Source organism: Nicotiana tomentosiformis, chromosome 6 (genome assembly GCF_000390325.3).
Source record: "Nicotiana tomentosiformis chromosome 6, ASM39032v3, whole genome shotgun sequence".
Taxonomy (NCBI): Eukaryota; Viridiplantae; Streptophyta; class Magnoliopsida; order Solanales; family Solanaceae; genus Nicotiana; species Nicotiana tomentosiformis.
In genome coordinates, this window is record NC_090817.1 from 7,014,596 (window position 1) to 7,040,223 (window position 25,628).

General features: G+C 36.2%; 3 long non-coding RNA genes across 3 annotated transcripts in view; all 3 read right to left on the bottom strand.

Moving 5' to 3' along the window:
* LOC138893499 (uncharacterized) overlaps window positions 1-23,836 on the bottom strand; it is a 130,130-nt gene extending 106,294 nt beyond the window's left edge. The window contains exon 1 of the long non-coding RNA XR_011409025.1: window positions 23,738-23,836. This is a non-coding gene — a long non-coding RNA (uncharacterized lncRNA). The remainder of the gene's footprint in view (window positions 1-23,737) is intronic.
* LOC138893498 (uncharacterized) lies at window positions 7,400-9,402 on the bottom strand. Its single transcript, XR_011409024.1, has 2 exons — window positions 9,274-9,402; window positions 7,400-8,155 (listed from the first exon to the last, which is right to left on the bottom strand). It is a non-coding gene; the product is annotated as an uncharacterized lncRNA (long non-coding RNA).
* LOC104104445 (uncharacterized) lies at window positions 14,209-18,610 on the bottom strand. The gene is made up of 2 exons (XR_688145.4): window positions 18,153-18,610; window positions 14,209-14,523 (listed from the first exon to the last, which is right to left on the bottom strand). It is a non-coding gene; the product is annotated as an uncharacterized lncRNA (long non-coding RNA).
* Window positions 23,837-25,628: the final 1,792 nt, after the last annotated feature.

Sequence of the window (25,628 nt, forward strand, 5' to 3'; positions counted from 1 at the left end):
AAAAAATTTATATTAAATTTCTAAAAATATTTACATAGTAGAAGGTGGTAAAAATTCAAATATAGTAAAAAATTAGGTGCTCACACAAACACTTACTCCAACTCACTAATTGCTTGTAACACCTGATTACAACTCGATTTCTTAAAACACATTTACTAGACTGACTCGAGAAGAACACCACTGGTACTCGACTAAAGTGAACAAAATGAAGTTCTTCAGTTGATGTGTAAAAGGATAATCTTAGAAGTCCAAAATAGATAGTATTTAAATGCCTGGACTTCAAGATCTTCTAGGAATCCTATGCATAGTTAGCTTCTCGTTTTATAGGACTCCTACTATTCCAAGAACTCCACAAGTTTTGGGACTCTTATATCTTACTGATTTATTCGTATCTTCATGGGCAACAACCCTGATTTATTCGTATCTTCATGGGCAACAACCCTTATCACATGTAGCAGCCTTCTTCCACCAAACTCGGACTTGGGTAACTTTGAGTTAAAGTTACTGTCTTGCACATATGTACAATCATCAATCGGAGGAGCTGGTCCTTTACCCTAAGGAGCTAGTTCTTAGAACAGTTAAGCAATTTCGTTGAGGACTTGGTTCTTCAAACATTGCATCTAAATAAACTTTGTTAATCGTCAAAATCTCAATACTCAACAATCTTTGCTTCCTAATTTGATCTCTGAAAACCAGTCTGGGTTTGTTAAAGGCAGACTTTCATTGAAAATATTTTGTTGACGCAAGAAATTGTGCAAGGGATTAGGAATAAAAATATGAGAGATAACATTGTCATTAAGTTAGATATGGCTAAAGCTTATGACAGGTTATCTTGGGCTTTTCTTATCTCCGTTTTAAGAAAGATCGGCTTCTCTGATAACTTTGTGGATATGGTATATAGGCTTCTTGCTGATGTATGGTACTCCATCATTATCAACGGGGAGAGACATGGTTTCTTTCATTCAACAAAGGGTATTAAACAAGGTGATCCTCTATCACCTAGTTTGTTCATTATTGCTGCAGATTCTCTATCAAGAGTACTCAATTATTTATATTAGAAAGATCAATTCATAAGTTTCTCTATGAATTCTAGAAGATCAAAGATCAACCACTTATGCTATGCAGATGACATCGTGATATTCTCCTCCGGTAATAAGAAATCTATTCAGATGATTATGAAAAAAGTAAATCAGTATGAAGAGGCTTCTGGCCAAAAAGTGAACATAGAGAAAAGTTGTTTTCTCACTACTACACATTTCTCTGTTATTAGAAGGGATATGATTAAAATAGTGACAGGGTTTAACCATCAACACTTCCCGTTCAAATACCTTGGTTGTCCTATTTATAATGAAGGGAGAAAGAAGATTCATACTTCTCTGAGATAGGAAAATCTGTTATTAACAAGCTGAATAGCTGGCAAGGTAATTTATTATCTATAGGAGGCAAAGTTATATTGATAAAGCATGTCCTCAAATCTCAAGATTTGCGCACTCTTGCAGCAATATCACCTCCTAAAACTGTCTTGAAACAGTTAGAGAAAGTGTTTGCTGATTTTTTCTGGGGAAAATTTGATACCAAGAAGAAATATCATTGGAGCTCTTGGGCAAACTTATGTTATCCATATGAGCAGGGAGGTGTAGGCCTCAAATAGATGGAGGATATTAGTAAGACCTTTAGCTCCAAAAGATGGTTGAGACTACGGACCACTAACAGTCTTTGGTCTAATTTCATGAAATCTAAATACTATCAGAGAAGTCATCCAGTGGTTAAGACATGGGATAAGTCTCAATCTAGTGCGTGGTGTGATATAAAGAAGATTAGGAATGAGGTTGAACCTCATATACTTTGGAAGATTAATGAAGCTTCAATTGATTTTTGGTGGGACAACTGGATAGGATCAGGTCCTATTGCTAATGCCACACACTTAAATAACAAGCCAAGGGCTATGAAGGTGAAGGTCTGTCTTTTGGAAAGACAATGGAACACTCATATGATTGCTAACTTAGTCAATGCTAATATTTCCAGAGACATTGCAAATACAAGAATTGGAGATAGAAATAGTAAGGATCAACCTATTTAGAAAGCCACCATTAGTGGAATTTTCACTTGCTCATCTGCATTTGATCTGCTTAGACAAAGAAGACGCAAGCATGAATTATGATTAAATATGTCGAGTAGGAATACTCCTTTCAAGATCATTTTTTTGATATGGAGAATCATTAAGAGGAAATTACCTCCGGATAAAGTTGTACAAAGATTTGGACAGAATGTGGTGTCCAGATGTCATTGTTGTGCCCAACCAAAAGATGAATCCATAGAGCATGTTTTCATCCGTGGAGAAATTGCAACTCAGGTATGAAAAGTTTTTGCTATTCCTTTTGGTATTAACACTTCTGTTTTTTCTATCAGGTTAGTGCTTAACAACTGGTGGAGCTATAAAGACACAGAAAAATTACAAAGAAGAACCACTATGATCCTTCCTAACCTTATTTGTTGGGAGCTCTGGAAAGCTGGATGCAGCTACGTGTATAGTAATAGAAGAACCAATAGAAACAGAATATGTCAACAAGTTTTGTACCTATTGAAGAATGATCTTAAAAGATTGGACTTGGGAAAAACTCTGGAAAGAAATGGAGAGCATTACGCCTGTTTTAAGTTGCAGGACTGTCATATAGGACAAACCCCCAGACAACTGCTTTAAAATTAACTCCGATGACAGTAGTAACATTCTCAAGAGAAGAGCTTGTATTGGAGGTATTGTTAGAAATAGAAACCGACAATTTATTGTAGCCTATGCTCAAAATGTACAATTCTGCACTAACAATAGTGCTGAGGTGCATGCCGCTTTGTGTGGAATGAAACTCTGTAAAGATCTCAACTTTGGCAATATTATTCTTGAAATGGACTCTTTAATTGTAGTTAATATGATTAAAGGAGAGTACAAAGTTCCCTGGGAACTTATGGATAAGATGGAGACGTTGAAAGACATGTTACAACAACTTCAAGCACAAGTAGTTCATTGCTATAGAGAGGAAAATGCAGTCGCGGATGCATTATCTAAAATTGGAGCAGAATCTCAACATAAAAATGCTATGCTATACGGAACCGTGAAAGACTTGCCAAGAGAAGCGAGGGGTCCATTTAGAATGGATAAATTGCAGCTCCCCACATTCAGGATTAGAAAAAAAAAGAAGCAATGAGTAATTCGTTATGCTTCATAATATAGATAATATGGAGGGTCTATCCTCATAGTACTTTTTTGCATATTTTTGACTACTAGTTACTGGAAGAAAACTAGGACCAGTTAATAGCATTACACCCCTATTGTTGGAAAACTATCATGGTACAGAATTGGGAGTGTCCAATTCTAAGACAGGATTTGAGGAGGTTAGGCTTCATGTCCCCCTTCTCCATGTATTTATATTTTGGATTCTAATTTATAGGTAGGGGACTTCCCAAACCCCCCACACCAAGGGCCAGCATAGCCTAAGGTGATAGCTTCCGTTTATTTAAAAAAAAAAAAGAAAAAAAAAAGTCTCTGAGCGATTCACTTACATATCACTGAGTTTACCAAATTCAAGTTTTTAACACTACAGAAATGCTGACGAAGTACGAAACATGGTTAATTGAAAGCTTTTGTATATTCGATCAGCAAAGGAATAGTGTATTACATTACAGATTAAAGAGGTCTTCCTCTTTTATACGGCTAAATGTATAGAGTTTTCCTCACAACAAACACTCAAGATGATAGAGATAAATCCTATATTCTAGAGAAGGTGGGTGGTTCACCACTGTATGTAGCAGTCAAAAGAGGTGCTGGCTCGTATATCAAATACTCTTTCCATCTTATTTTACGTGATCCTGTTTGACTAGACACAGAGGCGAGCCAGCATTTGAAATTTTTGAGTTCTGAATCTGTCATCGAACTTCATAACTCGTTTAGTTATTGTGTTCGCAATTAAATATTTGTACATATTTAATAAAATTTTTAATATAAAACAAAGTCTAAGCAAAAACTATTAGGTTCGTTCAAAACCGTAAATAATACACTACCTCCACCCCTCACTAGCTGGACGCAAAGTTTAAAATTTGAGATTTTAAGTATATTATAATAGTTATGAGACCATAAAAACTTGTAGAATATAATAAAAAGTCTAAGTTAAATCGTTTTCGTTTCAAAAGAGATTATCTCTCGTTTTGAAAAAAAAAATCATCTTTTAAAAAATTTACTAAAAAGAAAATAAAGTTAAATGAACTGAAAATAAGAAAGTAAATGCTATAGTGCATGAAGGGTACGTAGTCAGCCACATAGGGCAAACTGAACAATCTTCAACACGATGAATTATATATATATATATATATATATATATATATTCTTACGAAATTATTGGGTTCACCAGTGTAGTCAACCGCTCTTATGTAGGAATAAATGTCGACATTTTTACAACATTTCTCGTCAAAGGACATGTACTCGATCGACATTGTAGTCAACATATCCGCCTAGGTGGCATGCCAAATAAGCAAGTCAGCATCCACGTAGATAATACATGCTTCCACGTGCCATGCGCACGTTTCCACAGACTAAGATTTGTTTTGGCTCATTTATGCACACGTTCTAATTTTTTTTTTGGTAAAAGGTTGAAAGACACCATATATAGTCAATTGCATGGGGCGAACAGATTAGTTTATGAAAAGTGAAGGCAGCAACCAATTATGCTGATAATGATTTTTTTTGCTTTACGTTCTTTTTAATGGATTTTATACTGAAATCCCACCAAAAAGTTATAGAGAGATAGAGATTTTATGTCCACCACTAGTAGGGGTGGGCATATTTCGGTCCGAACCAAAGAAATCGATCGAACCGAAAATATTTTTATTTCGGTTTCGGTTATTCTGTTTTTTCGGTCGTTTTCAGTTTAAAATTTTAAAATTTCATTTTTTCGGTTCAGTTGTCGGTTATTAATTTATTTGGTTCGGTTAACCAAAAAATCGAAATATTAGCATATAGATTCTTTAAGTTATATATAGGCTAAGCCCATAGGTAATAATATATGCCCAATTTTGAAGTCTATCAAAGACCCAATCCAAATAAGTAACCCAATCGGCTATTCCTAATTTCACATTCCTTAAGACTTTTAACTCTAACGAAACTTACCATTTTATTCTAACTTACCGAAATTTTGAAAGAAAACCAACAAATTCGTCAGTCCAATTATTACATAGAAAGAGCCCAATATGATAATGTTCAAACCGAAAATCGATTAGAAATAAACCAAACCGAAATTAGAAAACTGAACTGAACCGAACTTATTTTAGTTCGGATTCGGTTATTACTTTTACAAAACCGAAAATCAAATAACCGAACCGAATTTCTTCAAACCGAACCGAATCGACCGTACGCCCACCCCTAACCACTAGGATGGAGAATAATATGTAACACTCATGGGATGGAGCTAGAGTGTTAAGTACGGGTTCAGACGAATTTAGTAACTTTTGCTTAAATTCCGTATTTGTATAGAAAGTCCATTAAATATGTATAAATATTTAATCGCATATCCAGTAACTAAGACGAGTTATAGGTTTCATGGCAAATTTAAAAATCGTAAACTTCAAATTCTGGCTCCATATCTGAACACTCATCGTACATAATGACATGTAAAGTGTACTTTGAATGTGGCAGCCCATAGCGTATAAGCAGCAAAGCTTATGGCTCCGCACATTCTGCAGCTAACATTACACACTTCCTAACGTGCTCAGTCAAAATGAGTCCAGAGTTGGCTCTTTACCTTTATATAAGCAAATGGTTTCTTCACCAATCACCAATCATACACACTACAAGCACCATTCTTCACATCTTATCAAAGAGATAAAAACAACATCCAATATCTCAATTAAGAAGAGATAGAATGTCTAGCATTTTCAAGATTACTGGGTTCGAGAAGAGAAGACCGTGTTCAGATGAAGATGATGATGGGGATGACGGTTATGATTATGCTCCAGCAGCATGCTTAGAAGGAGATGGTGACGACGATGATGGAGATTACGACTATGCTCCTGCAGCATCGTTGGAAGGAGATGACGATGATCGAGATTATGATTTTGCTCCAGCTGCATGAGATCAGTTCAACGGAGGTTCTAATTAGCTATGACAAAGATACAATGTCTTGCATTTTTAAGATTATCGGGTTTGAGCAGACGCAGCATATTTGGCCAAACTTACAGCTAGTTCATACATGGTGAAGAAGTAGGAAACTTGATTTTAGTTAATCCTAATTTTTTTTCCTTAGAAATATATAGGTTTATATATATACTTGTTAAAATTTTTTGTGGCTGTGGTCTGCACTACTCTGAGATCACTAGCTTAGTAGATGTACCTTCTTTTTTGACATATTAATTTGGACTTTACGTTAAGCGAGAAAAGATCATTAGCATATTTGCGGCATATTTGTTTATTTTTTGTGGAGAGTTTATTCGCCACAAAATATATATTTTTGGTGCTCGACCCCGAGCAGTCATCCCAAAAAAACATTCACTATCAAAAGTACCTGCAGCAATCCAAGGTCGCCACTAAATGTAATTAGTGAGACTTCTGAATTCTGATCTTTTCATAAAGCTGCACTCAAATATTATCATGCTCGCAATCATATGCTTGAAAATTCATGGAAAGGAACAATGTCGACATGTCCACAACATTCTGCAGTGTAACCCTATCTAGGTGGCATGTCAGCAAAGGTGGATTCAAGATTTGAAGGTTATGGTTCCTATAGTAATATTAATTAAGTTAATATACAATAATAATCGAATTTATAAGCAAATATTCATAGGCAGTGAATTTCTTGATTCATTTATGGAGTTTCAGATAGAAACTACTAGTTTCACGTGAACCATAGTAACACTATATAGCTCCTCCTTTGCAATAAGTTTTCCCAACTCTTTATCATCAAGAAAGTACTTTTGAAGCTTCGAATTCGTATAAGAATGTCCACAGTTGAGTTCAGTCATTATGGTGAAAGCACGAAGGCCGAATCGAACTGATAATCATTTGTAATCAAACCATAACTCATGGGTCTTCTCACAATACTCTACGGAGTAGAAGGTCATGTACTATAGATGCTTGAAATAGTAGCCTCTCAGGCAAATCCAAAAAGTGCCCAAAAGGACTACTCCTAAACTTGTTTTCGAGGCCCTCATCCTACAACAACTTTCGGAACTCACCCATACCTGCTTATCCTAATGAGGATCTCACAGTGATCTTCTTGTTGAAGGTTTCATTATCATCTAAAAATGTCTTGTACTTTAAGGGTGGAAGTTCCGATCGAAGTTTTAAGATTTCAACCTCGCATTGTCAAGCTCATCCTCAGGCATCTCATCCTACACATGATTTAAAGGTATTGATTAATTAAAGGCACAAAAATAATTAATTTAATAATTAAAAAGATCTCTTTACAATCATGTTTAGTGAAACATACTAGGAATATTTCAAACATCCAGACAGATACTTTAAATATCCAGATAGATGTTTTAAACTTCCAGAGAGATGTTTCAAACATATTAAGCTTACCTCAACAAATTGGGAAGGTGCATTATCATTCTTTCTCTTTTTTCTTCTTTCTGTTGCTGCCTCTTTTTCTTCTTCTTCTTCTTCTTCTTCTTCAGTATTTGCTACTGAAGCTTTATCATCAATATATATCTCCTCTTCTCCTTCATCAATTGTTGTCTCCTCTTTTGATTCTTCTTCATCAACATTTATCTTTTCTTCTTGTTGTCTCCTCTTTTGATTTTTATTCATCAGCATTTATCTTTTCTTCTCTTACTTTCCTTGTTTCAACTCTCCCTCTTCCTTTTCGTTTCCTCTTCTCTTTCTTTCTCTTCTTTTTCTTTCTCTGTTTCCTCTTCTCTAGCATTCCCTCCTAGTACATTCCTTCTTTCCTTTTTATTCTCTTTCTCAATTTTCTCTTCATTTTCTTTCTCTTTTTCTTCTTCTCCAGCATTCCCTCCTCCTACTACTTGAAGAAGTTTGGCTTTCACTTCAGCTACAATTAATTTTTATAGCTCATCCTCCTGAGATGTCTTAATTCTTTTGCTAGATTTTTTGAAAGAGATTTATCTTTTCTTCGTCCACCTGTCTTTGACACACGTCCCTTTGCCATTTTAGCTACACGCACAAACAAGTAACGACCATCAATAAAATAAACAAATAATGTATTCATAACACATAAAAAAAACGATAAATGTTCAAGTATTCTTTGGTGAAACATCTCAGTGAGACGTTTGAAGCCTCATATAAGATGTTTGAAACATCTCAACAAGATGTTTCAAATATCTCATTAAGATGTTTCAAACATCTGTTTGAAACATCTTAATTGATTTGAAATATCTTAATTGATGTTTGAAACATATTGCTGAGATGTTTGAAACATCTTAATGAGATGTTTGAAACATCTTAATGAGATGTTTGAAACATCTTACTGAGATATTTCAAACATCTCTAAAGGTACTGCATTGAATTACTTGGAAGCTGGTCATACAAGATTGAGCTTAAGAGGCAAAATCAATTTTCTGCCATCTACAAATGCTAAGCAAAATATAATAATTTAAGTTTCTAGCTAGTTAGATGGAGTTTGAAAGCAAGCTAGCAATGTTCATAGTATAGTTCTCCAAACTTCTTTATATATACGTCTCTATTAATGATTTTCTTAATCGCTAAAATAATCAACCATCTCATTGTGATAATCAGGTATCTTTTGGTGAATCATCTCATGGATTGTTAAACATCTTAACAGTTTTTTCAAACATCTTATATGAAGCTTCAAACATTTTAATGAGATGTTTCAAATACTGAGCTCAAAATATCAGTAACCAAACCGAGATAAACATTGCAATAACTTCACAACATACAACAACAACAACAACAATAACAACACGAATATTTAACAATATCTTAAGATGTTTCAAACACTCAACTGACATGTTTGAAATATTTGGGCAAAAAAGTATTCCACAAACCCAAAATAGAGCAATATAGCCGTTTCAACATCACAACAACTAATTTTATAGGCATATGAAACAAACACATCAGCGTCTACAATTAAACAACATAAAAATACTAAATTTTAGGTCAAAATATCGACTATACAATAACTCTAGAATTTAGGCACATAAACTATACAACAACAAGAAATTATAAAAATACCCAAAAAAAAATCAATTTAGGGTTGAAATAACAAGTTTAGGGTTTATCAATATGGTAGAAAAAAGAAAATAAAAACTTACCCTGATCATGGTATCTCGATTTCAAAGCAAATTTGAACGGAATGAAGCCGAGTTTTGGAGCCTTATAGTACTCTTGATTTTGGAGATTGAATTTGAGAGAAAAGATGGAAAAGTTTGGGGGGAAATCCTGTCTGGTTTTGAAAAGGGAAGAAAGAGAAAAAGTTGAAAAGGTTAGATTAGAAGATGTTTTTTTTATTTTTTAGCATTTTAACTTTTACCCCAAACTTTTTTCTTTTTAATTTGACCCAGACCACTCCTAATCATTCTTAATTAGTCAGCCTTTTGTTAATCAAAAAGAGTATCCCAAATACTTACACAACACTTGAAATATTTTTTTAACACATTTTTTCTATTAGGAGTAGGGATCTCTTAATGGTGTGAGTTATTTTGAGGAAAGCCTTGCGGGCTTGGCCCGAATCGGACAATATCACACCATGTTAAAAGTATACTTGGGCTAGTTTAGCCCAACAAATGGTATCAGAGCCCAGGTTCGGCTGGACGAGTATGGAGATGGCAAAGTGATAGTGCGGGGCGATGCGCACACAAGAAGAAGCTTCTTGCGGGCTGCGGTTGCCATAATACTCTAAAAATGTGGGTGGCATACAGTGAATCTCGAAAATTGACCCGTGGATCATGGCAATGGTCACATGGAACTTAGTTCGAGGGAGAGACTCGTGAATTGTTGTAGTGAGCCTCGTGGAACTTAGCTCGAGGGAGAGATAGTTGGTAGTGCGAACAAAGTCCCACATTGGTAGTTAAAACGATTGAGAGCCTACATATAAGGTGTAGAGATCTCTTAATGGTGTGAGACATTTTGAGGAAAATCGTGCAAGTTTGGCCCAAAGCGGATAATATTACACCATGTTAAAAGCATATTTGGGCTAGTTTAGCCCAACAGTTTCAAATATATGTCCCTCTCATTAGTTATTTTCACCTTGAAAAGAATTGGTCTGATTTAGTTGATATGGTGAAAGCCCGTAGGAGTATATTTGGACTTGTTAAATTGTCTAGTGATATAATTGGATATTTTCAATTGCTCAGAGGTATATTTCAAATTATTGTAGAAGATACACATAAACCAACTTGATAGTTTACGGGTACAACTTCATAAGATGATGTAGAAGGAATAGTTTGCTTTCTCTTTTACCCAAAAGCTCTGCATATGAAAAGTATTCTGTTTTATACACTACTTGAGAACTCATGCACAAAAAGTAATGTCGACATTTCACAATATTTCTGGTCACTCGACATTGTAGTCACATATTCGTTTCTGCATTTTAGTCAACATAGAATGTCAACGCTTCCACGTGTCATGCACACGTTTCCACGGACTAAAATTAGTCCATATTTGGGTCATTTGCAGGGGCGGAGCCACATAGGGTCAAGCGGGTTCAAATGAATCCGCTTCGTTGAAAATTTTGATATTTTGCGTAAGTTAAATTCTGTAAAATGAGAATATATGAGTTATTTGAACCCACTTCATACAAGTTCATCCGGTGGAGGAAACGGTCTAGCGGGTTCAAGGTTAACTTAACGTTCCCGAGTTCGAAACGGGATGGCACTCTTTTAGTTTTGTTCCTGTGTGCATCCTTAAGTGCACTAGTTTATTCCTTTAGTTTGTTTTTATTTTCTTTTATCTCTATTTTTTAATTTATATCTATTTTATTTTATATTTGATCTCCTAATGAAATCCAATAAGAATTAATCTACAGTTTATTTAACTTCAGTAGATAAAATCTTACAATATTTTTTGCTAAAATATGCAAGTGCATATCTTGAAATTAGGGAGAATCACGAGACATCAGTGAGATTCAGAGCTTTTGAAGACCGAGTCCAGAGACGAGGGCATCCTGGAGTAGGATTTTACGTTGTTAAGGTAAGTAACAGTTTTAACTCTGGCTTTGAGGGTATAAACCCGGAGATTTGACATCACGTGATTGTTTGGAAGTGATACCCATGCTAGGTAATAGACGTGTGGGTGTGCACCACGAGGATTGAGACTTGGTCCGTCCCGAGAGGCTGTGAGGCCTAATGGCTATTATCTGTGGTTATGTGTTTATTTGTTGTTGAACTTGTTTGTCTTCGTTTTAGAGATCATGCTTAAGCTTTACTCATACTCACATTATTTGTATTCAGTCATAGATATTATTGTACATGTTTACCTTAGTCTCTATTATTTTGCTGATATGCTGTGATACTTGATGTGGGCTGTATTTCTCTTATTTGTTGATGATGGTAAGGTTAGAGAGGTACATGACTGAGTGAGGTCGAGGGCATGTTGTGAGGTATTTGATTGAGGCACGTGAGTTGTCCGTGCAGCATGTGAGTTGTCTGTGCAGCACGTGAGTTATTCGTACGGATCCAGGTATTGATACCATAGCACGTGAGTTGACCGTGTGGATCCAGGGATTTGATATTATGGCACGTGAGTTGTCCGTGCAGCACGTGAGTTATCTGTGCCTAGCGCTTAGGCTTTGGGAGCCCCTCCGGAGTCTGTACATACCCCTAGTGAGCGCAGGTACCTATTGAGTGTTGAGTGTTGAGTGCGAGTGCCGAGAGCCGAGTGCTGAGTGATGGAGTGGCATTGCTATGAGGATTCATTGCTTTTGTTGTTGCTGCATTTTTACCCGTTTATTTCTTTGTAGCATTTATTGAATTGATGGAATTTACCTGATTATTCCTGTTTATTTTAAATTGTGATAAAGAAATAATTGAATTGTTCTACTTAGCTCGTCACTACTACTCAGTTCTTTAGTTATTTCTATTACTACTGAGTCAGTTGTACTCACACTACCCCCTACACTTTATATGCAGATCCAGATGAGTTAGAGCATGTCGATCGTTAAGTTTAGGCCGGTTATCGTTGGATACTGCAAGGTAGCTGCTAGCCTCCGCAGGACCTTGTTTCTTCTTTTATCATTTCTTCTTTTGGACTGCATTTACAGTTAGACAGTTTTATTTCTTAGTTCATAGATTTAGATGCTCATGACTTAGTGACACCCCGATGTTTGGGGCTCGTTTCCGTTTTTTCTATAATTATATATTTAGAGTTGATTTAGTTTATAAAAAATTCAAATGTTGGAAATATTTTATTAAATTCTTATAATCGATTTAGTAGTAATATTTTGGGAAATAGGCTTGCCTTGTAACACGATAGGCACCATCACGACCATGGTTAGATTTTGGATCGTGACAACTTCCCTTTCAACACTTTATTCTATCGTAAGTGTTGAGCAAGAATGCCCACTGGATCTTATCGTTGGCGGGGCTCAACATCTTTTCTATTTCTCTTTCTTCCACCCAAACCTACCGAGATGTTCTGAATGCTTCTGTAGTATCTTTCAATGCAGAATAGCTCATGATTTTGCATGACTTGATTCCTTCTTCTACCATCTCCCCCATTTTTACCATGTCATTGAAAGGCTTACCTAAAGCTGGGATTAAATGACTGAAGTAGGTGGGTCCTTAAGCTTGTAGGAAAAGCTTAACTATTTTTTCTTCATCAATCGGGGGACTGACCCGAGCAGCTTGTTCCCTCCATCAGAGCCCAAACTCCCTAAAACTTTTCTCGGGTTTCTTTTCCATCTTAGATAGGGAGGAGCGGTCCGGGATAATATCTATATTGTACTGAAAGTGTCGAACAAAATCTTGAGCCATGTCATCCCATGCATACCACTTACTGACATCTTGACGAGTATACCATTCCAAGGCTACCCCACTCAAGCTCTCACTGAAATACGCCATCAACAGCTCATCTTTCCCGTTAACACTTCTCATTTCACTATAATAACCCCTGAGATAGGCCACTGGATCTCCACGCCCGTCATACAAGTTAAACTTTGGCATTTTAAACCCCGTGGGCAGATGAATATCAGGAAACATACACAAGTCATTCTAAGACATGTTAATCTGATTTCCCATCCCTTGCATGTTCTTTAAGGATTGTTCTATACCTTTCAGCTTTCTGGATATCTCATCCCGCCCTTCTTTTCCTGAAGATTTTTCATTTTCAACAAAAGGCTCATTCCGAGGGTTACGATTATACGAATCCGAGACCTGGTGGGCCAACTTTGGGGAGTAGTATTGGACATCATGAGGTTTGAACTGGTGTTCACTGTTGGACCTAAGGAGAGGTTGTTGAGAGGTTGTGATGGTGGAGGTAGTGGATATGACTGGAGGGATATTTTCGAGAAATGTAGTTGGAGGACGAATGATGGAGCTACTAGGGAGGTTGGGAAGGCTATGATAAGCGGGAAAATCTAGAGAGTATGGTGGATCATCTGACACTATGACTGGAGCTTGGGTGAGGGTGGCATCTAGGAAGCTAGGGGTGGCGGGGGTGGTGCCTTACCAGTCATCCAAGCCTGATACATGTCTGTCATATGTTGTCTTAACATCCTTACCTCTTCAACCAACCCAGTGTCTCATTCAGACAATTATTTTTGGGCACCAGTATCAACCAACTCAATTCTGTTGTCGCCTGCCATTGCCTTTCGACTTTATGTTATAGGGAAGAGTTACCAGTTTAAGAACCACAAACCAACCACGCTTCTGCTATAATGAAGATAACAAAGAGGAACAAAATGAAGTCATCACGTTAGCGTTAAGGCATTTAACAAAAGATAATCTCATATTATGTGCAATGCACCTAGTCACAGTTATCAATTCTTAAATGACTTCGAGGGTACGAAGGTCATATTGGCATCATCCCAAGTTTACTCTTCTTGCCCCTTTCCCTCTTCATTTTTTCTCTTTAACACTTCTTGATTTGCTCATTTTCTTTCCTCTCGTTTTCTTTCTGATTATCTCTCTTTTCTTTCCTCTGACTTCTCACATCCCACAACCTCATCTTTTTTTTAATTCTATAAATGATTCGATCGAACCCGATGTAGGTTGCCTACGTATCATGTTCCATATGAATCAGACCAAGCGTAGTTCAGGAAAACTGATGGACAAAATAAACTAAAAAAACAATAATCTAGTTGGTGTCAGAATTTTTTTTTTGGTTTTTCAAATACAAAAAAGGAAGTATGATAATGAGAGACTTGACAAACTCAACTATACTACGACAAATTCTGACACCAACTAAAAGACTGAATACTACTAAACAAGACTAGAAAGCAAAAAACAATATGAATGACAAACTCAAAACATAAAAAGTCTCCCCAAGAAGCTCCTGTATGCAACGGTCCTGACTGGAATGGTCCTGGGGCGTCTATCATGCTCAAGCTACGGTAAACGGATTCATACCTGAATGAGAAGATAAGACCAAATAGAGTTAGTGACTCAAGACACTATGTGAGACCATAACCTTCCTATTGGACACACGAACATGCGGCTAGAAATGCAAACTCAACTAGGACGACCTGTAAGACATGGAAAATACCTCACGAAGGCCTATACGACCCCCGATCTCCTAGGAATCACGGTCTCTAAAATTACTTTATAAAAATAACCCATTTTGCATAAATGGCCTATGTGGTCAAAAAATGGCTAAGCATGCAAACTCAACAGGAATGGACCTTAAACTATGTGGACTCCTTGTTGTGAACTCATGACTCTGAGACATGGGTTAACAAGCCACTTTTGTAAAAATATCCCTATTTCGCAAAAACGGCCGATGTGGCCAAATGTGGCTAAATATGCAAATTCAACAAGGATGGGCCTTAAAGTAAGGAGACAGCTAATTGTGGATTCAAGGCTCTCCGAACACGGTTCAACAAGCCACTTTTCAAAAATAGCCCTATTTTGCAAAAAAGAACGATGTGGCCAAAAGTGACTAGACATGCAAGATTTGGCTACGACCCCCGAAGCCAAGAACTTAAGACTCAATAGGATGACCGGACCCTATGGGAGTTGCCTACGTATCCCGCCCCGAAAGACGAGAATTAGGTATACGTAGTTCGGGAAGATTGGCCAAAATTGAAAACACTTACAAAAGGGTCAATAGACTTGAAAAATAAGTTGCTTCTTTTTGATTTTTTGTAAAATGGTATGAAGGTGTAAAATATTTTTAGGTTTTTTTTTTTTCCTTCTTTTTTTGAAAAAACTATGAAAGAAAAAAAAATAGGCCCTACTTGCTTCATTTTCACCCTTCTTTCCCAAACATCAGTCCGCCAAATGACATTTCTATTCTCAAAGATGCAACATTTAGCACATAGGATGATTGAATATCATTTTGGGCCAGCGGGCCCATTTGACACAATTTGGATAGGTTTCCTACAAAGGACACGGCACCTAGGACCACGCCCTGCTAGGTCATAATGATATGATGCAAATAAAAATGACCTAAAGGCTGACCTACGTTTGAGGTTCACTAACAAGGCAATTCGGGGGAACGTATGGTCGATAGAGGCTGTTAGGGGTGGGCGTCAGTCAGTTCGGTCGGTTATTACGAAAGTACGGTTCAGTTTATCGGTTTTCGATTTTGTAATATTAATAACCAAATCAAACCAAAGTATTTACGGTTCGGTGCGATTTTTTTAAAGTTTGGTTCGGTTATTAACGGTTCAAGATTTTTATATCTTGAATTTACTTTCAGTGGTCATAAACTTCCAGTGATTTTTGCATAATATAAAAACTGGACAGTGGGCAGTGGGCATAACGTTGTAGCATCCAAACATGAACAAAATAACAATTGTTAAAGTTAAACCTTAAACCCTACGGAAAGCATTAAAACATGAAACAGTGAGAGCGTGGAGAACTTTTGTATCAGTTCTGGATTTCTTCTCAATTCTCCCATTTTCTCTTACTCCGAAATCTGCAATTTAGCTCCTATCTTATCAATTAACACATTGAAATTATTGGGAAATACTTAGAGTTGTTGCAGATGTTGCTTCATCAATCAGGTATTAACCTATGGAATCAAAGAATTAAAGGTGGAGAAACTTAAATAGGTGGGTACCAGGTTGGCTTACAACAGAAGCATTGATATAAAGTAAAAGAAAAATATTAGTAGAAACTGAAGAGAAAATTAAACAAAGCAACATGTTTCTATTGATGGACTCATTCCATTAACACTCCAGAAAATTGCTTAGAGATTAATGAAACCTGTCAAGTCCATGTTCCTATTTAACAAAATAATGTAGCATAGAAAGGGATCAATAGAAGAAAGAGACATGCTGACTTTAACTTAGCAGAATAATCAACACAAGAAATTTCCACCAAAATCGAATGAGTTGAGGAACAGAGGAAGAAAACTGAAAAGGAACTCAGAACTCAGAAGAAGTCGCACTAACCTGAGGAAGAATGATGGGCGACGAGCTGAGGAAGAAGGCGTCACAGTCGAGCTGAGGAAGAAGGCAGCAGTCGCACAGAGGTGAGAGGAACCCTAAATCTAATTTTTGATTTAGGTTTGGGAACGTATCAGACTATCAGTAAGACTAAGTCTTAGGTTTGGGTAAATTGGGTGGGCTTCAAATGGGTATTGGACTATTGGGCTTCAGCCTTCAGATGGGTAATAAATTTTGGACTCTCAAAAGAACCCATATGTTCAAACCTATTTTTCTCAACTAATACCCAAAATTTTGGTTTTTCGGTTTAACCAAAAATCGAAACACCAAAACCGTAAACCGCACCGAAAAATTAAAATTTAATAATCTAAAAACCGTGCATCGACCGAATAACCGATTAAATCGAAATCGAAAAATCAAAATTCACGATTCGGCCGGTATTATGCCCACCCCTAGTGGCTACTCAAATTTTTCACCCACTCCATACGTCCGACAGCCCCTCCCCCCTCCTAAAATAAGGGTGACTCAACGAAGAGTTCGTGTACGCGATGTGTACTACGAGACTTGTTACAGAAAGAATTGACTGGGTGATGCATATGATGACAGTTATAAAACAGTAACACATAAAACAACTAGCAAATAAAGCGACATAAACAAAATAAAAATTAAATAAAGAAAAAAAAACATAAAAATCTCAGCAGAATATTCTAAAAAGCCAATAAGATCAAGTACCAGCTCGAACCTGCAAATCCCCAGCAGAGTCGCCAAAGCTGTCACACCCCTTTTTTACCTCATTAACCCTCTTTAGAAATAGATAAAGGTGATTTTAAAGCTCAAAAGGATTTTTCAATTTGAAAAGTGACAAAAGATTGTGTTTCAAAGGATTTTTCAGAGTTGCCACCTGACATTTGGTTTCGGTGTGCCAAGTCACCATTTTTAAAATAATATTTTTTCTTCAAAACACATTTGACTCTAAATCTGACTGTACCAGAACCAAGTAAGAGGGTTCGTTTGACTCGGGGAGAAGGTGTTAGGCACTCCCCGAGTCTCGTAACTAGTACGGTTGCATACATGATCAAATTGGCTTTAAAAGATATTCGAAATGAGGCAAAAAAATACACGAAAGAAAACTAAACACACAATAGGCTCGAGGTTGTCCCAACCTAAATAAAAGAAAGTAAAATAAGAGGAAAATACTAAAGTCTATGATATGTTCACTCCACGATGTCCGTCACAGCCTCCAATTACATTCATTACGGGGTATACCCCGGATAAATTAATAAACTGCGGGACAATCTCTAACCTCAAATAAAATAGAAAGTCCTAAAACTTACCTACCCAGGTGTTATCGGCATAACATACTCCTAGCGATCCAATTAAATAAAATAAAATGACAACAAGAAAAAAATATCCAAAGTCTAACATTCTGTTCGAACTCCCATAGCCCAAGTTCATTTAATCCGAAATGTCCTCTACGGGCACCTACTGTCTCCATTCTACTAACATGTCAACATGTATTCACAAGATTCAATTGACACGTAAATTTGCAAGTCATTCACAAAATGACAATTAAAGCATGGATTGCAAACAAACACAAATAACTCACGGGAGATAAATCAAAAAACAGAGGAAAGGGAAGGAATAAACCTTTGACGAATCTTCCTTTTATATTAAATATTAAACAATAGAGCTCCAAATCAAGTGCACATTCAACGGTTGCTTCAAGTTCACGAACCCGGACCGGTAACCTCGAATCAAACACAACCTCGGGTGACCTCCATTTTTAAAACCAAAATTTGAAGGACAGTACTTTTGTTCGTCTCTTTTAGCGCGTCATCAAACTCACGTAGCCTCTCTGTAGCGTTTTTCCTTTTCTTTTATTGAAATTTTGGCCGTTCCCTTTTCACCCTCGTTCTCACTATATCGTTCCCTCTTTTCTCTCCCTCTCGTCACTCTTTTCCCTATGTTCAGGTGAATTCTCTGCTGGTCCCTTAGAGAATGAAAGAAAGAAGATCGAAAAATTCAGGAGGCGGCGGCTGTTGTCCTAGGGTAGTCCGTTCTCTGCCCTACTGCTGCCCCAAAGTCCCCCTAGGGTTTTGGGTGTTAATTTGGTTTTATATGGTGGTGAGGAGTAACTATTGGTCATTGGATTAAACATAATGAATGGTCAAGATTTAATCTTGTATTTAAGTGAAAAGTGGGCTAATGAAATTATGATGGTTTAATTTGGGCCTATGTTAAATGGAGTTAGGCAAAAATTGAACCTTTTAAGACAAGAATCAACCCAAAATCTATTCTCTTTTTGAAAATAATAAAATACTAATTGACTTTAACCAAACTAAAATTAAAAGTGAAGCCAATCCCTTTTTTATTTTATTTTTTCGTATTTTTCCAAAGATTATATTAAGGTAACAATATAAAAGATAGGTTAAAGCAATAGCAAAATTCACTACAAAAAGAAACTAATGACATTAAATAAATATATGTATAAAATGAGAAATATTATAAAGATGAAACTATTTTTGTAGTTTTCAATTTTTTATGCTTTAAAAACTAGAATTAAAATTAATAATAGAGTGAAATCCTATACAAATAAACTCAAATAAATATTCTAAAAATACTAAGACTACTAAAGATAATTCTAATGTGCGGGTTAAAAATTACGTGTTTACAACTACATTTGCGAAATAATAAATGCAGAAAGTAAGGAAAACACCCTGATTTTGGTGAAAAAATCACGACCTACTTCCCATTAAGATTTTCCCTAAAATTTCACTACAACTCTGAACCAAACAACAATATTTACAAAACTCTTGTAAACCTAAAGATTACCTCTAACATTTGTGGCAATCAGCCTCAGGTTGTTGCGACCGCTTCAAGTTAACTCTAACTTAAACAATACAACTCAAAGTATCTAGTACAAATGCTTCTAAAGAAAGCTGAAAGGTACAACTCAAAAATCTACTACAAATGAAATAGAATAAAAGAGAAACACATGCACTTGGTTCTTCTATCTAGTTTATGTATGTAGTTTCAGGGTCGCACACTTGAAAGACAAGGGTCGCACACTTGAAAGACACATGAATTGTTTGCAAAATGCCTTGCTATCTTGCTCTCACTTCTTGCTTAACTTCAGCGTTTGTGCGTACCTATATTTAACAGTCATTGTAACACAGATAATTCTTGGCAAGCATACGCTATATTTTACTTTCGCTATCAATTAAATAACTTTATTTGCTTTTTATCGTTGCTTCCTTTTTTGTCCTCGGAGATATTGCGCTCGGAGCCAGGTTTGTCATCTTCTTTAATTTCAATTGCTAAATCTCAATTTAAATCTTATTTCTCTATCATTTTTGGATCAAATCAACTCTCTTGTCTATAAACCACGTATCAAATTTAACTGTACCATTTTACGGATAAACAAAAAGAAGGTACATCTACTAAGCTAGTGATCTCAGAGTAGTGCAGACCTCAATCGCAAAAAGTTTCAACTAGTATATATATATATATATATATATATTTCTATGAAATAGATTAAGATTAACTAAAACCAAGGTTCATATTTCTTCCTCGTGTATGAACTAGTAGTTGTGAAATTTTGACCAAATACGCTGTATCTACTCTAGATTTGCCACTGCCAAGAGCGTCCGTTGAATTTATGCAGCTGGAGCATAATCATAATCTCCATCATCGTCATCGGCATCACCTTCCAAGGATGCTGCAGGAGCATAGTCATAGTCTCCATCATCGTCATCACCACCTCTCTCTAAGCATGCTGTTGGAGCATAGTCATACCCATATGCACCATCTCCGTCGCCGTCTCCAACTGAGCATGATGACCTTCTCTTCTCGAATCCAATAATCTTGAAAATGCCCGACATTGTATATATCTCTTAGTTATTGGACTATAAAAATCTTGGAATAGATATGAATAATGGTTTTTTTTGGTATGTATGATTGGTGAAGAAACCATTTCATTATATAAAGGGGAGAGCCAACTCTAAGGGCTCGTTTGAACGCAGTTGGCACGTTAGGAAGTGTGTTGTGTTAACTTAAGAATGTGCACAGCCATAAGCTACTTTTGAGGTGGAGATAGAGATCCCTCTCTCTAACTTTTGTGGGTGGCAGATCATGGGTTGGATTTAAGTAAAATCCATTAAAAGGAACATATATACTCCTACATTAATAAAAACAAATATGCCTTCACTTTCAAATCGGAGTCTTTTCGCCACATATGATACAATTTCCTCCGTACAAGTGTTCCAACCTTTAAAGTTTACCATAAAAATTAAAACGATAGAATAAAGTCTTGAAAGGGAATTAAGTACATGTTCTAAAAAAATTGCAGCTTGCTGGTGTAGGCCAAAATTAAGACCCAAATGTACAAATGCCCGTGGAAACATGTGTATAATCCACGTGGATGCTCAGTTGGCATGCCACCTAGACAGGGTTATACTGCAAAAACGAATATGTGACTACAGTGTCGAGTACATGTCACCATATTCAAGAGTAGGTGCCATGGTGTATGTTATTCGCTGATGATATAGTTCTGATTGATGAGACGCGAGGAGGCGTTAATGAGAGACTGGAGGTTTGGAGGCAGACCCAGGAGTCCAAATGTTTCAAGTTGAGTAGGACAAAGACGGAATATCTGGATTATAAGTTCAGCAGCGTGACGGGGGAAGCGGACATGGTAGTGAGGCTCGACTCACAAGTCATCCCCAAGAGAGAAAGTTTCAAGTACCTAGGGTCAATCATGCAGGGAGATGGGGAGATCGACGAGGGTGTCACGAATCGTATTGGAATGGGGTGGATGAAATAACGGTTAGCGTCTGGAGTCTTGTGTGACAAGAAGGTGTCACTGAAACTCAAAGGTAAGTTTTATAGAGCAGTGATTAGACCGGCTATGTTGCATGGGGTTGAGTATTGGCCAGTGAAGAATTCACATATCCAGAAGATGAAAGTAGCCGAAATGAGGATGTTGAGATGAATATGTGGGCATACTAAGCTGGATAAGATAATGAATGAAGATATTCGAGAGAGGGTGGGCTTTTCCCTGTGGACGACAAGATGCGGGAAGCGAGTCTTAGGTAGTTCGGGCACGTGCGGATGAGAATCATAGATGGCCCGGTTAGGAGGTGTGAGCGGTTGGCTTTGGCAGGTACGAGAAGAGGCAGAGGGCGACCTAAGAAGTATTGGGGCGAGGTGATCAGGCAAGACATAGCGCGACTTTAGATTTTCGAGGACATGGCTCTTGATAGAAACATGTGGAGGTCGAGCATTAGGGTGGTAAGCTAGGGGTAATCGAGAGTTCTTTCCTCTTTGTACCGGCTAGTCTGATAGAGTTTTGTTTAGGTTTGTTAGTGGTCTATGCTGTGTCCATATTGTTGTTTTGCATAGTTTTGGTATTATTGTACTTTCAGTTATTTGTTGCTGTTATTATCTTTCAGGCATCTTTTGTTATTACATGCCTTTTCTTTTATTTTTTTCCTGATATTATTGTCTCTTCTGTTGAGCTGAGAGTATCCCGGAAACAATTTCTCTATCCTTTTTGGGGTAGGGGTAAGGTCTGCGTATATTTTGCTCTCCCTAGATTCCACTAGTGAAATTTTAGTGGGTATGATGATGATGATGGAAGTGTTGACTACATGTCTTTTGACCAGAAATATTGTGAAATGTCGACATACTTTTTTGTGCATGAGTTCTCAAGTAGTATATAAAACAAAATACTCATAAAAGTTATTCCAGATGCAGAACTTTTAGGTAAAAGAGAAGGCAAACTATTCTTCTACGGCATGTTATGATCTTGTACCCCTACACTATCAAGTTGGTTTGTATCTTCTATAATAATTTGAAAGGGATTTTTACATAAGTAGCCGGCCATAGTCATTGTTTACTTTTTCTAGTCATATACATAGATTATACATTGATTATACATATATATATACATATATAATACATAAATTATGATGCATAAATTATACCTCTACTAATTATTTTTAGTTTAAACGATTGACTGAGCGGCTATTTGGATTAATTCTTCAATTTGGAAATATACCTCTAAAATGTCCAACTATATACCTCTAAAATGTCCAATTGAAAATGTCCAACTATATCACTAAACAATTTAACTAGTTTAAATATGGCTTTCACCATATCACCTAAATTAGACCGATTTTTTTTTTTCACGGCGAAAACAAATAATGGGATGGATATATTTGACACAAAAGATAACGGTCGGAACTTTCATAGATCGAAAGACAAACAAAGGAAAAATATTAGACAAATCGCAAAAATTAAGGATATATTTGGATCTTTTTATTTTCTTTTTTAAATGTTTCAACGAGATCAATATATAAAATTTTTAGGTCTTATTCTTTATGAGAGAATAGCCTTCTTCTGACACAAACAATGATTATTAGTGAAGTATGTACAAGTTTATGACATGAGTGTGCTGTTCTAGTGGTGAGCACCCTCCACTTCCAACCAAGAGGTTGTGAAGTAGAGTCACCCAAGAACAAGGTGGAGAGTTCTTGAATGGAGAGAGCCGAGGGTCTATCGGAAATAGCATCTCTACCCAGAAGGTGGATAAAGTCTGCGTACAAACTACCCTCCTCATACCCCACTAATAAAATTATACTGATTTGTTGTTGTTGATAACCAATTAATGTTTGTATAAATCTTACAGGGTGTCCAAGATTAACTTGGTAATGGTGCAAACTTGATTTAATTAATCACAGCAAACAAGTTTTTAACAATAGACTAATAGCGCGTGTAATGCATATGGAATAGGTAAAGTAGTTTTCTATCGTTTGCTGATCGTAATTATCCTGTGACCAATAATACGATCACATCATCAAGTGAGACTACATTTAACTATATAACCCATGTCACTTTTCTGAATAAATTATTCAAAATAATATTGTCAAGAAAAAAGATACATCTAATAAGCAAGTGATCTCAGAGTCCCTAACACCTTGGTGTACACCTGAACCGGCAAAATGTTTCTAACTAATATATTATATAAACCTATATATTTCTAAAGAGAAGTCTGCCGTTGTCAAGAATTTCCATTGAATATCATGCCGCTGGAGCATAATTATAGTGTCCATCATCGTCGTTATCGCCTTCCAAGGATGCTGCAGGAGCATAGTCATAGTTTGCATCATCGTCGTCACCACCTACACGGGAATGATCATACCCATTGTCTCTATCATCATCTCCATCCGAACACGACATTCTCTTTTGGAACCCAATAATCTTGAAAATGCTAGACATGATATACATCTTTAATTATTGGACTATGAAAATATTGAAATATGAAAATTGGATGTTGTGTATATCTCTTTGATAGGATATTAAGAATTGTGTTTGTGGACTAAATAGGTGAGGAAACCATTTGCTTATATAAGGGGAAGAGCCAACTCACGACTCATTTTGAGTTAGGAACTGTGTAATATACCTGAGAATAGGGGTGGGCATATTTCGGTTCGAACCGAAAAAATCGACCGAACCGAATTTTTATTTATTTCGGTTTCGGTTTTTCGATTTCGGTTATTCGATTTTTTCGGTCGGTTTCGGTTTAAAATTTTAAATTTTCAGTTTTTCGGTTCGGTTTTCAGTTATTAATTTATTTGGTTCGGTTAACCGAAAAACCGAATTATTAGCAAACCAACAAATTTTTGGTTGGTTTCAGTCTAATTTACCGAAATTTTGAAACAAAACCAACAAATTTGTCAGTCCAATTATTACATAGAGAGAGCCCAATATGATAATGTTCAAACCGAAAACCGAACCGAAATAAACCGAACCGAAATTAGAAAACCGAACTGAACCGAACTTATTTCAGTTCGATTTCGGTTACTACTTTTACAAAACCAAAAACCAAATAACCGAATCGAATTTCTTAAATCCGAACCGACCGAGCGCCCACCCCATCCTGAGAATGTGACAAAACCATATGCTTGTCTACATTAAGCCACACATCAAAAACTGACTTTACATGTAATCATATATACGAGGAGCAGTAAAGATTATTCTCCATTCTGGTGCAATGAGTATCATAATTAAGCGAATAATATATTTAGTAGTAGACGAACTCAATAACTTTTGTTTAAATTTTATATTTATATTAGAAAATTTACTATATATGTATACATGCTTAATTGTGAACCCAATTAATAAAACAAATTGTGAATAAAATGACAAGTTCAGAATCCAAATTTAAATTCAACCTTTAACTAAATCATTGAGCTCAGAAGGTCATGCAACATAGAGAACTGGTCAACATATTTCATACGTTTTATTTTATGTGACGTTATTATATTTGAATTATTAATTATGTTAACTTATAGTAGTGGTATTCATGAACTTTTTAAAATTGTGAACTTTATTTAAAAATAACTTGGAGAATTTTGTGCCGAATTTACACCAAAAATTAATATTTTAATTTGACCCGCAAACTCCGAAGTCCTTCACATCAAATGAGACGAAGGAAGTACAAGATGATACACACACATACATTCTTAACTTTTTTAACGGTTTACGTCTTTATATTTAGACTTCTCTCGGTGAAAATTCAAGCCGTAATACTTCGCACATACCATTGTAAGATGCGTAATTCTCTTTGTCTTGTAAATTTAATTAGTAGCTGAGAATTAATGTATAAATTTTTCTCTCTCTCGCACACTCTCTCATTTTGTTTGTGGGGTGATATGCCATGGAATTTCAGTAAAACATCAAAATCAATTAAAAGAAAAGATCATAAGCAGCAGCATATTGTTGCTGCCTTCGCTTTCATAAGTAGCCTGTCTCTTGGCCAAATGAAAATCTGTACACATAAGTGTTAAAAATCTGTCTCTTCATCAAAATCAATCTATGTTGCTACTCTTGTGATATCAAGTCTTGAAAGGGTAGTATATATTATGGTTTTAAGGTGCAATTTCAGAAGGAATATGTTGAGACATATCCTTAACGAGAAATATTGTGGACATGTCGACATTATTCCTTTGCAAGAATTATCAAGCATATTGTTTACCCGAAAAATCGGATAACGTTAATTTTAGATATGGTTCTAAGGGTATGCAAATTCTTTTGATACAAAATGATAATATAGGTATTTTT